The sequence below is a fragment of the Acipenser ruthenus genome, chromosome 44 (assembly GCF_902713425.1).
Source record: "Acipenser ruthenus chromosome 44, fAciRut3.2 maternal haplotype, whole genome shotgun sequence".
NCBI classification, from domain to species: Eukaryota; Metazoa; Chordata; class Actinopteri; order Acipenseriformes; family Acipenseridae; genus Acipenser; species Acipenser ruthenus.
The window spans coordinates 5,061,689-5,071,439 of record NC_081232.1 but is presented as its reverse complement, the minus strand read 5'-3'; the positions used below and the strand labels follow the sequence as shown (position 1 = coordinate 5,071,439).

General features: G+C 43.6%; 39 non-coding genes and 4 pseudogenes across 39 annotated transcripts; all 43 read left to right on the top strand.

Moving 5' to 3' along the window:
- The first annotated feature begins 107 nt into the window (after positions 1 to 107).
- Positions 108 to 226, top strand: LOC131718745 (5S ribosomal RNA). Its single transcript, XR_009317641.1, has one exon. It is a non-coding gene; the product is annotated as a 5S ribosomal RNA (ribosomal RNA).
- A 114-nt stretch (positions 227 to 340) lies between these two features.
- On the top strand, positions 341 to 459 carry LOC131711666 (5S ribosomal RNA). Its single transcript, XR_009313554.1, has one exon. It is a non-coding gene; the product is annotated as a 5S ribosomal RNA (ribosomal RNA).
- A 100-nt stretch (positions 460 to 559) lies between these two features.
- On the top strand, positions 560 to 668 carry LOC131715097 (5S ribosomal RNA; annotated as a pseudogene).
- Positions 669 to 768: 100 nt separating this feature from the next.
- On the top strand, positions 769 to 887 carry LOC131718744 (5S ribosomal RNA). The gene has a single exon (XR_009317640.1). It is a non-coding gene; the product is annotated as a 5S ribosomal RNA (ribosomal RNA).
- A 114-nt stretch (positions 888 to 1,001) lies between these two features.
- Positions 1,002 to 1,110, top strand: LOC131715096 (5S ribosomal RNA; annotated as a pseudogene).
- A 100-nt stretch (positions 1,111 to 1,210) lies between these two features.
- Positions 1,211 to 1,319, top strand: LOC131715095 (5S ribosomal RNA; annotated as a pseudogene).
- Positions 1,320 to 1,419: 100 nt separating this feature from the next.
- Positions 1,420 to 1,538, top strand: LOC131718743 (5S ribosomal RNA). Its single transcript, XR_009317639.1, has one exon. It is a non-coding gene; the product is annotated as a 5S ribosomal RNA (ribosomal RNA).
- Positions 1,539 to 1,652: 114 nt separating this feature from the next.
- Positions 1,653 to 1,771, top strand: LOC131718742 (5S ribosomal RNA). The gene has a single exon (XR_009317638.1). It is a non-coding gene; the product is annotated as a 5S ribosomal RNA (ribosomal RNA).
- Positions 1,772 to 1,885: 114 nt separating this feature from the next.
- On the top strand, positions 1,886 to 2,004 carry LOC131710096 (5S ribosomal RNA). Its single transcript, XR_009311965.1, has one exon. It is a non-coding gene; the product is annotated as a 5S ribosomal RNA (ribosomal RNA).
- Positions 2,005 to 2,118: 114 nt separating this feature from the next.
- LOC131718741 (5S ribosomal RNA) lies at positions 2,119 to 2,237 on the top strand. Its single transcript, XR_009317637.1, has one exon. It is a non-coding gene; the product is annotated as a 5S ribosomal RNA (ribosomal RNA).
- A 114-nt stretch (positions 2,238 to 2,351) lies between these two features.
- LOC131718740 (5S ribosomal RNA) lies at positions 2,352 to 2,470 on the top strand. The gene has a single exon (XR_009317636.1). It is a non-coding gene; the product is annotated as a 5S ribosomal RNA (ribosomal RNA).
- Positions 2,471 to 2,570: 100 nt separating this feature from the next.
- LOC131718739 (5S ribosomal RNA) lies at positions 2,571 to 2,689 on the top strand. Its single transcript, XR_009317635.1, has one exon. It is a non-coding gene; the product is annotated as a 5S ribosomal RNA (ribosomal RNA).
- A 100-nt stretch (positions 2,690 to 2,789) lies between these two features.
- Positions 2,790 to 2,908, top strand: LOC131718894 (5S ribosomal RNA). The gene has a single exon (XR_009317790.1). It is a non-coding gene; the product is annotated as a 5S ribosomal RNA (ribosomal RNA).
- A 114-nt stretch (positions 2,909 to 3,022) lies between these two features.
- LOC131712863 (5S ribosomal RNA) lies at positions 3,023 to 3,141 on the top strand. Its single transcript, XR_009314751.1, has one exon. It is a non-coding gene; the product is annotated as a 5S ribosomal RNA (ribosomal RNA).
- Positions 3,142 to 3,241: 100 nt separating this feature from the next.
- On the top strand, positions 3,242 to 3,360 carry LOC131718738 (5S ribosomal RNA). Its single transcript, XR_009317634.1, has one exon. It is a non-coding gene; the product is annotated as a 5S ribosomal RNA (ribosomal RNA).
- Positions 3,361 to 3,460: 100 nt separating this feature from the next.
- LOC131718736 (5S ribosomal RNA) lies at positions 3,461 to 3,579 on the top strand. The gene has a single exon (XR_009317632.1). It is a non-coding gene; the product is annotated as a 5S ribosomal RNA (ribosomal RNA).
- A 114-nt stretch (positions 3,580 to 3,693) lies between these two features.
- LOC131720778 (5S ribosomal RNA) lies at positions 3,694 to 3,812 on the top strand. Its single transcript, XR_009319674.1, has one exon. It is a non-coding gene; the product is annotated as a 5S ribosomal RNA (ribosomal RNA).
- A 114-nt stretch (positions 3,813 to 3,926) lies between these two features.
- LOC131718735 (5S ribosomal RNA) lies at positions 3,927 to 4,045 on the top strand. The gene has a single exon (XR_009317631.1). It is a non-coding gene; the product is annotated as a 5S ribosomal RNA (ribosomal RNA).
- Positions 4,046 to 4,145: 100 nt separating this feature from the next.
- On the top strand, positions 4,146 to 4,264 carry LOC131718734 (5S ribosomal RNA). Its single transcript, XR_009317630.1, has one exon. It is a non-coding gene; the product is annotated as a 5S ribosomal RNA (ribosomal RNA).
- A 114-nt stretch (positions 4,265 to 4,378) lies between these two features.
- Positions 4,379 to 4,497, top strand: LOC131718733 (5S ribosomal RNA). Its single transcript, XR_009317629.1, has one exon. It is a non-coding gene; the product is annotated as a 5S ribosomal RNA (ribosomal RNA).
- Positions 4,498 to 4,597: 100 nt separating this feature from the next.
- LOC131712968 (5S ribosomal RNA) lies at positions 4,598 to 4,716 on the top strand. Its single transcript, XR_009314855.1, has one exon. It is a non-coding gene; the product is annotated as a 5S ribosomal RNA (ribosomal RNA).
- Positions 4,717 to 4,816: 100 nt separating this feature from the next.
- Positions 4,817 to 4,935, top strand: LOC131718732 (5S ribosomal RNA). The gene has a single exon (XR_009317628.1). It is a non-coding gene; the product is annotated as a 5S ribosomal RNA (ribosomal RNA).
- A 114-nt stretch (positions 4,936 to 5,049) lies between these two features.
- LOC131711445 (5S ribosomal RNA) lies at positions 5,050 to 5,168 on the top strand. Its single transcript, XR_009313328.1, has one exon. It is a non-coding gene; the product is annotated as a 5S ribosomal RNA (ribosomal RNA).
- A 114-nt stretch (positions 5,169 to 5,282) lies between these two features.
- LOC131718731 (5S ribosomal RNA) lies at positions 5,283 to 5,401 on the top strand. Its single transcript, XR_009317627.1, has one exon. It is a non-coding gene; the product is annotated as a 5S ribosomal RNA (ribosomal RNA).
- A 100-nt stretch (positions 5,402 to 5,501) lies between these two features.
- Positions 5,502 to 5,620, top strand: LOC131712682 (5S ribosomal RNA). The gene has a single exon (XR_009314573.1). It is a non-coding gene; the product is annotated as a 5S ribosomal RNA (ribosomal RNA).
- A 114-nt stretch (positions 5,621 to 5,734) lies between these two features.
- LOC131718730 (5S ribosomal RNA) lies at positions 5,735 to 5,853 on the top strand. Its single transcript, XR_009317626.1, has one exon. It is a non-coding gene; the product is annotated as a 5S ribosomal RNA (ribosomal RNA).
- Positions 5,854 to 5,953: 100 nt separating this feature from the next.
- On the top strand, positions 5,954 to 6,072 carry LOC131718729 (5S ribosomal RNA). Its single transcript, XR_009317625.1, has one exon. It is a non-coding gene; the product is annotated as a 5S ribosomal RNA (ribosomal RNA).
- Positions 6,073 to 6,186: 114 nt separating this feature from the next.
- On the top strand, positions 6,187 to 6,305 carry LOC131718728 (5S ribosomal RNA). Its single transcript, XR_009317624.1, has one exon. It is a non-coding gene; the product is annotated as a 5S ribosomal RNA (ribosomal RNA).
- Positions 6,306 to 6,419: 114 nt separating this feature from the next.
- Positions 6,420 to 6,538, top strand: LOC131718727 (5S ribosomal RNA). The gene has a single exon (XR_009317623.1). It is a non-coding gene; the product is annotated as a 5S ribosomal RNA (ribosomal RNA).
- Positions 6,539 to 6,638: 100 nt separating this feature from the next.
- On the top strand, positions 6,639 to 6,757 carry LOC131713174 (5S ribosomal RNA). Its single transcript, XR_009315058.1, has one exon. It is a non-coding gene; the product is annotated as a 5S ribosomal RNA (ribosomal RNA).
- Positions 6,758 to 6,871: 114 nt separating this feature from the next.
- Positions 6,872 to 6,990, top strand: LOC131712114 (5S ribosomal RNA). Its single transcript, XR_009314003.1, has one exon. It is a non-coding gene; the product is annotated as a 5S ribosomal RNA (ribosomal RNA).
- A 114-nt stretch (positions 6,991 to 7,104) lies between these two features.
- LOC131710401 (5S ribosomal RNA) lies at positions 7,105 to 7,223 on the top strand. Its single transcript, XR_009312273.1, has one exon. It is a non-coding gene; the product is annotated as a 5S ribosomal RNA (ribosomal RNA).
- Positions 7,224 to 7,323: 100 nt separating this feature from the next.
- LOC131718725 (5S ribosomal RNA) lies at positions 7,324 to 7,442 on the top strand. The gene has a single exon (XR_009317621.1). It is a non-coding gene; the product is annotated as a 5S ribosomal RNA (ribosomal RNA).
- Positions 7,443 to 7,542: 100 nt separating this feature from the next.
- On the top strand, positions 7,543 to 7,661 carry LOC131718724 (5S ribosomal RNA). Its single transcript, XR_009317620.1, has one exon. It is a non-coding gene; the product is annotated as a 5S ribosomal RNA (ribosomal RNA).
- A 114-nt stretch (positions 7,662 to 7,775) lies between these two features.
- Positions 7,776 to 7,894, top strand: LOC131711788 (5S ribosomal RNA). Its single transcript, XR_009313676.1, has one exon. It is a non-coding gene; the product is annotated as a 5S ribosomal RNA (ribosomal RNA).
- Positions 7,895 to 8,008: 114 nt separating this feature from the next.
- On the top strand, positions 8,009 to 8,127 carry LOC131718723 (5S ribosomal RNA). The gene has a single exon (XR_009317619.1). It is a non-coding gene; the product is annotated as a 5S ribosomal RNA (ribosomal RNA).
- Positions 8,128 to 8,241: 114 nt separating this feature from the next.
- LOC131718722 (5S ribosomal RNA) lies at positions 8,242 to 8,360 on the top strand. Its single transcript, XR_009317618.1, has one exon. It is a non-coding gene; the product is annotated as a 5S ribosomal RNA (ribosomal RNA).
- Positions 8,361 to 8,460: 100 nt separating this feature from the next.
- On the top strand, positions 8,461 to 8,589 carry LOC131713340 (5S ribosomal RNA; annotated as a pseudogene).
- Positions 8,590 to 8,689: 100 nt separating this feature from the next.
- Positions 8,690 to 8,808, top strand: LOC131717802 (5S ribosomal RNA). The gene has a single exon (XR_009316693.1). It is a non-coding gene; the product is annotated as a 5S ribosomal RNA (ribosomal RNA).
- A 114-nt stretch (positions 8,809 to 8,922) lies between these two features.
- On the top strand, positions 8,923 to 9,041 carry LOC131718721 (5S ribosomal RNA). The gene has a single exon (XR_009317617.1). It is a non-coding gene; the product is annotated as a 5S ribosomal RNA (ribosomal RNA).
- A 100-nt stretch (positions 9,042 to 9,141) lies between these two features.
- On the top strand, positions 9,142 to 9,260 carry LOC131709796 (5S ribosomal RNA). Its single transcript, XR_009311659.1, has one exon. It is a non-coding gene; the product is annotated as a 5S ribosomal RNA (ribosomal RNA).
- Positions 9,261 to 9,374: 114 nt separating this feature from the next.
- Positions 9,375 to 9,493, top strand: LOC131718720 (5S ribosomal RNA). Its single transcript, XR_009317616.1, has one exon. It is a non-coding gene; the product is annotated as a 5S ribosomal RNA (ribosomal RNA).
- A 114-nt stretch (positions 9,494 to 9,607) lies between these two features.
- On the top strand, positions 9,608 to 9,726 carry LOC131710739 (5S ribosomal RNA). The gene has a single exon (XR_009312621.1). It is a non-coding gene; the product is annotated as a 5S ribosomal RNA (ribosomal RNA).
- Positions 9,727 to 9,751: the final 25 nt, after the last annotated feature.

Here is a 9,751-nt window from a genome sequence, read left to right as displayed (position 1 = left end):
ATTTTTGTAATTACATTTTACAATTGAAATGTGTGGACAAAAGGAAATTTTGGAGGAATCACCCCCAGCTCACTAAACATAAAAGTCATGAAAGCAGAAATGCAATCGCCTGCGGCCACACCACCTTGAATAAGCCTGATCTCGTCTGATCTCAGAAGCTAAGCAATGTTGGGCTTGGTTAGTACTTGGATGGGAGACCACCTGGGAATATCAAGTGCTGCAGGCATTACATTTTTGTAATTACATTTTACAATTGAAATGTGTGGAGGACAAAAGGAAATTTTGGAGGAATCACCCCCAGCTCACTAAACATAAAAGTCATGAAAGCAGAAATGCAATCGCCTGCGGCCACACCACCTTGAATAAGCCTGATCTCGTCTGATCTCAGAAGCTAAGCAATGTTGGGCTTGGTTAGTACTTGGATGGGAGACCACCTGGGAATATCAAGTGCTACAGGCATTACATTTTACAATTGAAATGTGTGGAGGACAAAAGGAAATTTTGGAGGAATCACCCCCAGCTCACTAAACATAAAAGTCATGAAAGCAGAAATGCAATCGCCTGCGGCCACACCACCTTGAATAAGCCTGATCTCAGAAGCTAAGCAATGTTGGGCTTGGTTAGTACTTGGATGGGAGACCACCTGGGAATATCAAGTGCTGCAGGCATTACATTTTACAATTGAAATGTGTGGAGGACAAAAGGAAATTTTGGAGGAATCACCCCCAGCTCACTAAACATAAAAGTCATGAAAGCAGAAATGCAATCGCCTGCGGCCACACCACCTTGAATAAGCCTGATCTCGTCTGATCTCAGAAGCTAAGCAATGTTGGGCTTGGTTAGTACTTGGATGGGAGACCACCTGGGAATATCAAGTGCTGCAGGCATTACATTTTTGTAATTACATTTTACAATTGAAATGTGTGGAGGACAAAAGGAAATTTTGGAGGAATCACCCCCAGCTCACTAAACATAAAAGTCATGAAAGCAGAAATGCAATCGCCTGCGGCCACACCACCTTGAATAAGCCTGATCTCAGAAGCTAAGCAATGTTGGGCTTGGTTAGTACTTGGATGGGAGACCACCTGGGAATATCAAGTGCTGCAGGCATTACATTTTACAATTGAAATGTGTGGAGGACAAAAGGAAATTTTGGAGGAATCACCCCCAGCTCACTAAACATAAAAGTCATGAAAGCAGAAATGCAATCGCCTGCGGCCACACCACCTTGAATAAGCCTGATCTCAGAAGCTAAGCAATGTTGGGCTTGGTTAGTACTTGGATGGGAGACCACCTGGGAATATCAAGTGCTGCAGGCATTACATTTTACAATTGAAATGTGTGGAGGACAAAAGGAAATTTTGGAGGAATCACCCCCAGCTCACTAAACATAAAAGTCATGAAAGCAGAAATGCAATCGCCTGCGGCCACACCACCTTGAATAAGCCTGATCTCGTCTGATCTCAGAAGCTAAGCAATGTTGGGCTTGGTTAGTACTTGGATGGGAGACCACCTGGGAATATCAAGTGCTGCAGGCATTACATTTTTGTAATTACATTTTACAATTGAAATGTGTGGAGGACAAAAGGAAATTTTGGAGGAATCACCCCCAGCTCACTAAACATAAAAGTCATGAAAGCAGAAATGCAATCGCCTGCGGCCACACCACCTTGAATAAGCCTGATCTCGTCTGATCTCAGAAGCTAAGCAATGTTGGGCTTGGTTAGTACTTGGATGGGAGACCACCTGGGAATATCAAGTGCTGCAGGCATTACATTTTTGTAATTACATTTTACAATTGAAATGTGTGGAGGACAAAAGGAAATTTTGGAGGAATCACCCCCAGCTCACTAAACATAAAAGTCATGAAAGCAGAAATGCAATCGTCTGCGGCCACACCACCTTGAATAAGCCTGATCTCGTCTGATCTCAGAAGCTAAGCAATGTTGGGCTTGGTTAGTACTTGGATGGGAGACCACCTGGGAATATCAAGTGCTGCAGGCATTACATTTTTGTAATTACATTTTACAATTGAAATGTGTGGAGGACAAAAGGAAATTTTGGAGGAATCACCCCCAGCTCACTAAACATAAAAGTCATGAAAGCAGAAATGCAATCGCCTGCGGCCACACCACCTTGAATAAGCCTGATCTCGTCTGATCTCAGAAGCTAAGCAATGTTGGGCTTGGTTAGTACTTGGATGGGAGACCACCTGGGAATATCAAGTGCTGCAGGCATTACATTTTTGTAATTACATTTTACAATTGAAATGTGTGGAGGACAAAAGGAAATTTTGGAGGAATCACCCCCAGCTCACTAAACATAAAAGTCATGAAAGCAGAAATGCAATCGCCTGCGGCCACACCACCTTGAATAAGCCTGATCTCGTCTGATCTCAGAAGCTAAGCAATGTTGGGCTTGGTTAGTACTTGGATGGGAGACCACCTGGGAATATCAAGTGCTGCAGGCATTACATTTTACAATTGAAATGTGTGGAGGACAAAAGGAAATTTTGGAGGAATCACCCCCAGCTCACTAAACATAAAAGTCATGAAAGCAGAAATGCAATCGCCTGCGGCCACACCACCTTGAATAAGCCTGATCTCGTCTGATCTCAGAAGCTAAGCAATGTTGGGCTTGGTTAGTACTTGGATGGGAGACCACCTGGGAATATCAAGTGCTGCAGGCATTACATTTTACAATTGAAATGTGTGGAGGACAAAAGGAAATTTTGGAGGAATCACCCCCAGCTCACTAAACATAAAAGTCATGAAAGCAGAAATGCAATCGCCTGCGGCCACACCACCTTGAATAAGCCTGATCTCGTCTGATCTCAGAAGCTAAGCAATGTTGGGCTTGGTTAGTACTTGGATGGGAGACCTCCTGGGAATATCAAGTGCTGCAGGCATTACATTTTTGTAATTACATTTTACAATTGAAATGTGTGGAGGACAAAAGGAAATTTTGGAGGAATCACCCCCAGCTCACTAAACATAAAAGTAATGAAAGCAGAAATGCAACCGCCTGCGGCCACACCACCTTGAATAAGCCTGATCTCGTCTGATCTCAGAAGCTAAGCAATGTTTGGCTTGGTTAGTACTTGGATGGGAGACCACGTGGGAATATCAAGTGCTGCAGGCATTACATTTTACAATTGAAATGTGTGGAGGACAAAAGGAAATTTTGGAGGAATCACCCCCAGCTCACTAAACATAAAAGTCATGAAAGCAGAAATGCAATCGCCTGCGGCCACACCACCTTGAATAAGCCTGATCTCGTCTGATCTCAGAAGCTAAGCAATGTTGGGCTTGGTTAGTACTTGGATGGGAGACCACCTGGGAATATCAAGTGCTGCAGGCATTACATTTTACAATTGAAATGTGTGGAGGACAAAAGGAAATTTTGGAGGAATCACCCCCAGCTCACTAAACATAAAAGTCATGAAAGCAGAAATGCAATCGCCTGCGGCCACACCACCTTGAATAAGCCTGATCTCGTCTGATCTCAGAAGCTAAGCAATGTTGGGCTTGGTTAGTACTTGGATGGGAGACCACCTGGGAATATCAAGTGCTGCAGGCATTACATTTTTGTAATTACATTTTACAATTGAAATGTGTGGAGGACAAAAGGAAATTTTGGAGGAATCACCCCCAGCTCACTAAACATAAAAGTCATGAAAGCAGAAATGCAATCGCCTGCGGCCACACCACCTTGAATAAGCCTGATCTCGTCTGATCTCAGAAGCTAAGCAATGTTGGGCTTGGTTAGTACTTGGATGGGAGACCACGTGGGAATATCAAGTGCTGCAGGCATTACATTTTTGTAATTACATTTTACAATTGAAATGTGTGGAGGACAAAAGGAAATTTTGGAGGAATCACCCCCAGCTCACTAAACATAAAAGTCATGAAAGCAGAAATGCAATCGCCTGCGGCCACACCACCTTGAATAAGCCTGATCTCGTCTGATCTCAGAAGCTAAGCAATGTTGGGCTTGGTTAGTACTTGGATGGGAGACCACCTGGGAATATCAAGTGCTGCAGGCATTACATTTTACAATTGAAATGTGTGGAGGACAAAAGGAAATTTTGGAGGAATCACCCCCAGCTCACTAAACATAAAAGTCATGAAAGCAGAAATGCAATCGCCTGCGGCCACACCACCTTGAATAAGCCTGATCTCGTCTGATCTCAGAAGCTAAGCAATGTTGGGCTTGGTTAGTACTTGGATGGGAGACCACCTGGGAATATCAAGTGCTGCAGGCATTACATTTTAGTAATTACATTTTACAATTGAAATGTGTGGAGGACAAAAGGAAATTTTGGAGGAATCACCCCCAGCTCACTAAACATAAAAGTCATGAAAGCAGAAATGCAATCGCCTGCGGCCACACCACCTTGAATAAGCCTGATCTCGTCTGATCTCAGAAGCTAAGCAATGTTGGGCTTGGTTAGTACTTGGATGGGAGACCACCTGGGAATATCAAGTGCTGCAGGCATTACATTTTACAATTGAAATGTGTGGAGGACAAAAGGAAATTTTGGAGGAATCACCCCCAGCTCACTAAACATAAAAGTCATGAAAGCAGAAATGCAATCGCCTGCGGCCACACCACCTTGAATAAGCCTGATCTCGTCTGATCTCAGAAGCTAAGCAATGTTGGGCTTCGTTAGTACTTGGATGGGAGACCACCTGGGAATATCAAGTGCTGCAGGCATTACATTTTACAATTGAAATGTGTGGAGGACAAAAGGAAATTTTGGAGGAATCACCCCCAGCTCACTAAACATAAAAGTCATGAAAGCAGAAATGCAATCGCCTGCGGCCACACCACCTTGAATAAGCCTGATCTCGTCTGATCTCAGAAGCTAAGCAATGTTGGGCTTGGTTAGTACTTGGATGGGAGACCACCTGGGAATATCAAGTGCTGCAGGCATTACATTTTTGTAATTACATTTTACAATTGAAATGTGTGGAGGACAAAAGGAAATTTTGGAGGAATCACCCCCAGCTCACTAAACATAAAAGTCATGAAAGCAGAAATGCAATCGCCTGCGGCCACACCACCTTGAATAAGCCTGATCTCGTCTGATCTCAGAAGCTAAGCAATGTTGGGCTTGGTTAGTAGTTGGATGGGAGACCTCTTGGGAATATCAAGTGCTGCAGGCATTACATTTTAGTAATTACATTTTACAATTGAAATGTGTGGAGGACAAAAGGAAATTTTGGAGGAATCACCCCCAGCTCACTAAACATAAAAGTCATGAAAGCAGAACAGCAATCGCCTGCGGCCACACCACCTTGAATAAGCCTGATCTCGTCTGATCTCAGAAGCTAAGCAATGTTGGGCTTGGTTAGTACTTGGATGGGAGACCACCTGGGAATATCAAGTGCTGCAGGCATTACATTTTACAATTGAAATGTGTGGAGGACAAAAGGAAATTTTGGAGGAATCACCCCCAGCTCACTAAACATAAAAGTCATGAAAGCAGAAATGCAATCGCCTGCGGCCACACCACCTTGAATAAGCCTGATCTCGTCTGATCTCAGAAGCTAAGCAATGTTGGGCTTGGTTAGTAATTGGATGGGAGACCACGTGGGAATATCAAGTGCTGCAGGCATTACATTTTAGTAATTACATTTTACAATTGAAATGTGTGGAGGACAAAAGGAAATTTTGGAGGAATCACCCCCAGCTCACTAAACATAAAAGTCATGAAAGCAGAAATGCAATCGCCTGCGGCCACACCACCTTGAATAAGCCTGATCTCGTCTGATCTCAGAAGCTAAGCAATGTTGGGCTTGGTTAGTACTTGGATGGGAGACCACCTGGGAATATCAAGTGCTGCAGGCATTACATTTTACAATTGAAATGTGTGGAGGACAAAAGGAAATTTTGGAGGAATCACCCCCAGCTCACTAAACATAAAAGTCATGAAAGCAGAACAGCAATCGCCTGCGGCCACACCACCTTGAATAAGCCTGATCTCGTCTGATCTCAGAAGCTAAGCAATGTTGGGCTTGGTTAGTACTTGGATGGGAGACCACCTGGGAATATCAAGTGCTGCAGGCATTACATTTTTGTAATTACATTTTACAATTGAAATGTGTGGAGGACAAAAGGAAATTTTGGAGGAATCACCCCCAGCTCACTAAACATAAAAGTCATGAAAGCAAAAATGCAATCGCCTGCGGCCACACCACCTTGAATAAGCCTGATCTCGTCTGATCTCAGAAGCTAAGCAATGTTGGGCTTGGTTAGTACTTGGATGGGAGACCACCTGGGAATATCAAGTGCTGCAGGCATTACATTTTTGTAATTACATTTTACAATTGAAATGTGTTTAGGACAAAAGGAAATTTTGGAGGAATCACCCCCAGCTCACTAAACATAAAAGTCATGAAAGCAAAAATGCAATCGCCTGCGGCCACACCACCTTGAATAAGCCTGATCTCGTCTGATCTCAGAAGCTAAGCAATGTTGGGCTTGGTTAGTACTTGGATGGGAGACCACCTGGGAATATCAAGTGCTGCAGGCATTACATTTTACAATTGAAATGTGTGGAGGACAAAAGGAAATTTTGGAGGAATCACCCCCAGCTCACTAAACATAAAAGTCATGAAAGCAGAAATGCAATCGCCTGCGGCCACACCACCTTGAATAAGCCTCATCTCGTCTGATCTCAGAAGCTAAGCAATGTTGGGCTTGGTTAGTACTTGGATGGGAGACCACCTGGGAATATCAAGTGCTGCAGGCATTACATTTTAGTAATTACATTTTACAATTGAAATGTGTGGAGGACAAAAGGAAATTTTGGAGGAATCACCCCCAGCTCACTAAACATAAAAGTCATGAAAGCAGAAATGCAATCGCCTGCGGCCACACCACCTTGAATAAGCCTGATCTCGTCTGATCTCAGAAGCTAAGCAATGTTGGGCTTGGTTAGTTCTTGGATGGGAGACCACCTGGGAATATCAAGTGCTGCAGGCATTACATTTTTGTAATTACATTTTACAATTGAAATGTGTGGAGGACAAAAGGAAATTTTGGAGGAATCACCCCCAGCTCACTAAACATAAAAGTCATGAAAGCAGAAATGCAATCGCCTGCGGCCACACCACCTTGAATAAGCCTGATCTCGTCTGATCTCAGAAGCAAAGCAAAGTTGGGCTTGGTTAGTACTTGGATGGGAGACCACCTGGGAATATCAAGTGCTGCAGGCATTACATTTTACAATTGAAATGTGTGGAGGACAAAAGGAAGTTTTGGAGGAATCACCCCCAGCTCACTAAACATAAAAGTCATGAAAGCAGAAATGCAATCGCCTGCGGCCACACCACCTTGAATAAGCCTGATCTCGTCTGATCTCAGAAGCTAAGCAATGTTGGGCTTGGTTAGTACTTGGATGGGAGACCACCTGGGAATATCAAGTGCTGCAGGCATTACATTTTACAATTGAAATGTGTGGAGGACAAAAGGAAATTTTGGAGGAATCACCCCCAGCTCACTAAACATAAAAGTCATGAAAGCAGAACAGCAATCGCCTGCGGCCACACCACCTTGAATAAGCCTGATCTCGTCTGATCTCAGAAGCTAAGCAATGTTGGGCTTGGTTAGTACTTGGATGGGAGACCACCTGGGAATATCAAGTGCTGCAGGCATTACATTTTTGTAATTACATTTTACAATTGAAATGTGTGGAGGACAAAAGGAAATTTTGGAGGAATCACCCCCAGCTCACTAAACATAAAAGTCATGAAAGCAGAAATGCAATCGCCTGCGGCCACACCACCTTGAATAAGCCTGATCTCGTCTGATCTCCGAAGCTAAGCAATGTTGGGCTTGGTTAGTACTTGGATGGGAGACCACCTGGGAATATCAAGTGCTGCAGGCATTACATTTTTGTAATTACATTTTACAATAGAAATGTGTGGAGGACAAAAGGAAATTTTGGAGGAATCACCCCCAGCTCACTAAACATAAAAGTCATGAAAGCAGAAATGCAATCGCCTGCGGCCACACCACCTTGAATAAGCCTGATCTCGTCTGATCTCAGAAGCTAAGCAATGTTGGGCTTGGTTAGTACTTGGATGGGAGACCACCTGGGAATATCAAGTGCTGCAGGCATTACATTTTTGTAATTACATTTTACAATTGAAATGTGTGGAGGACAAAAGGAAATTTTGGAGGAATCACCCCCAGCTCACTAAACATAAAAGTCATGAAAGCAGAAATGCAATCGCCTGCGGCCACACCACCTTGAATAAGCCTGATCTCGTCTGATCTCAGAAGCTAAGCAATGTTGGGCTTGGTTAGTACTTGGATGGGAGACCACCTGGGAATATCAAGTGCTGCAGGCATTACATTTTACAATTGAAATGTGTGGAGGACAAAAGGAAATTTTGGAGGAATCACCCCCAGCTCACTAAACATAAAAGTCATGAAAGCAGAAATGCAATCGCCTGCGGCCACACCACCTTGAATAAGCCTGATCTCGCCTGATCTCGTCTGATCTCAGAAGCTAAGCAATGTTGGGCTTGGTTAGTACTTGGATGGGAGACCACCTGGGAATATCAAGTGCTGCAGGCATTACATTTTACAATTGAAATGTGTGGAGGACAAAAGGAAATTTTGGAGGAATCACCCCCAGCTCACTAAACATAAAAGTCATGAAAGCAGAAATGCAATCGCCTGCGGCCACACCACCTTGAATAAGCCTGATCTCATCTGATCTCAGAAGCTAAGCAATGTTGGGCTTGGTTAGTACTTGGATGGGAGACCACCTGGGAATATCAAGTGCTGCAGGCATTACATTTTTGTAATTACATTTTACAATTGAAATGTGTGGAGGACAAAAGGAAATTTTGGAGGAATCACCCCCAGCTCACTAAACATAAAAGTCATGAAAGCAGAAATGCAATCGCCTGCGGCCACACCACCTTGAATAAGCCTGATCTCGTCTGATCTCAGAAGCTAAGCAATGTTGGGCTTGGTTAGTACTTGGATGGGAGACCACCTGGGAATATCAAGTGCTGCAGGCATTACATTTTACAATTGAAATGTGTGGAGGACAAAAGGAAATTTTGGAGGAATCACCCCCAGCTCACTAAACATAAAAGTCATGAAAGCAGAAATGCAATCGCCTGCGGCCACACCTCCTTGAATAAGCCTGATCTCGTCTGATCTCAGAAGCTAAGCAATGTTGGGCTTGGTTAGTACTTGGATGGGAGACCACCTGGGAATATCAAGTGCTGCAGGCATTACATTTTTGTAATTACATTTTACAATTGAAATGTGTGGAGGACAAAAGGAAATTTTGGAGGAATCACCCCCAGCTCACTAAACATAAAAGTCATGAAAGCAGAAATGCAATCGCCTGCGGCCACACCACCTTGAATAAGCCTGATCTCGTCTGATCTCAGAAGCTAAGCAATGTTGGGCTTGGTTAGTACTTGGATGGGAGACCACCTGGGAATATCAAGTGCTGCAGGCATTACATTTTTGTAATTACATTTTACAATTGAAATGTGTGGAGGACAAAAGGAAATTTTGGAGGAATCACCCCCAGCTCACTAAACATAAAAGTCATGAAAGCAGAAATGCAATCGCCTGCGGCCACACCACCTTGAATAAGCCTGATCTCGTCTGATCTCAGAAGCTAAGCAATGTTGGGCTTGGTTAGTACTTGGATGGGACACCACCTGGGAATATCAAGTGCTGCAGGCATTACATTTTTGTAATTACATTTTAG